General features: G+C 36.1%; 1 protein-coding gene across 1 annotated transcript in view; it reads right to left on the minus strand.

Annotated features, from left to right (window-relative positions):
* The window catches only part of LOC119589222 (transmembrane emp24 domain-containing protein 7-like), a 9,685-nt gene that overhangs the window by 7,615 nt on the left and 1,071 nt on the right, over positions 1 to 999 (minus strand). The window lies entirely within an intron of this gene.

Raw genomic sequence — 999 nt, forward strand, 5'->3', positions numbered from 1 at the left:
ACAGTTGCCTTTCATTCCCTGATCACAGGAACCAGCCCTGAATAACTATAACCATAAATTACACAATACAAATTCCATCTAAAGAGGCAGTACCAAGTGTCTTCAATTATTCATACACCTAAGATAGATTCAGTTTCCAAATATTTCCAAACAGCATAATGAATGAAGAATGGGGGTCAAGTGGATTCAAGTGGTACAGTCCATTAACCCAAAATTGGAAAATAACAATCTTTGGTATTTAAGTCTAATATAAAAAGATTATCATTTATTTTCAAGCCTAAAATCCACTTCACTGATGGGTCTGTCATTCCCAGACTGACATCTGTCAGCTTTCTGTACATTGCTCACAGCTAATGAGTTCGAGCTAATAAAAATGGCAAAAATGTCTGTACAATGTATATGTTTACTGAAACGTGGTTTTCATTTCGTAATGCTAATCTCTGTCTTTAAAATCTAACACTGTTGAATTGATGAAATGCAAGATACTTTTCATCAAAGGCATTCCTGTACAAACTAAAAATCAGTTATCTGATATAGAAATATGATTCCCATGGCAGCTGTTTTGACCTTCATCCTACATTGGTAGACAACTGACTGATGTGCTTTGGCATAAACTGGTGTGCACCCATTTGACACAAGTCACCTACTGAATAAAACAATTCTGGACATCGTTTGTCTAGACATTAACCAATGAAACGTGCCGAAAACTGACAGGCTAATCCTAAACAAGATCAGTTTCATTGTGAAGTTTGAATACTGAAAATACTTCAGGCCAGTTCTTGAGATCAATAAGATATGAACGTGATTGTAGCATTGGTTTCAATATGGGATATATATTGACAATACACTAAGGTGGTTTTTCACAATACAGAGCCAGATCAAGCTTTATCCTGCCACAATGACCATGGAGGATAATTGTTGACTAACACCACGAGGCAAAGAATCCAATCATAAAAACTTAGATTGCTGAATAAACGTTGCCATGAAGTTGGGGCTTCC

This window comes from Penaeus monodon, chromosome 25 (genome assembly GCF_015228065.2).
Source record: "Penaeus monodon isolate SGIC_2016 chromosome 25, NSTDA_Pmon_1, whole genome shotgun sequence".
Classification (NCBI taxonomy): Eukaryota; Metazoa; Arthropoda; class Malacostraca; order Decapoda; family Penaeidae; genus Penaeus; species Penaeus monodon.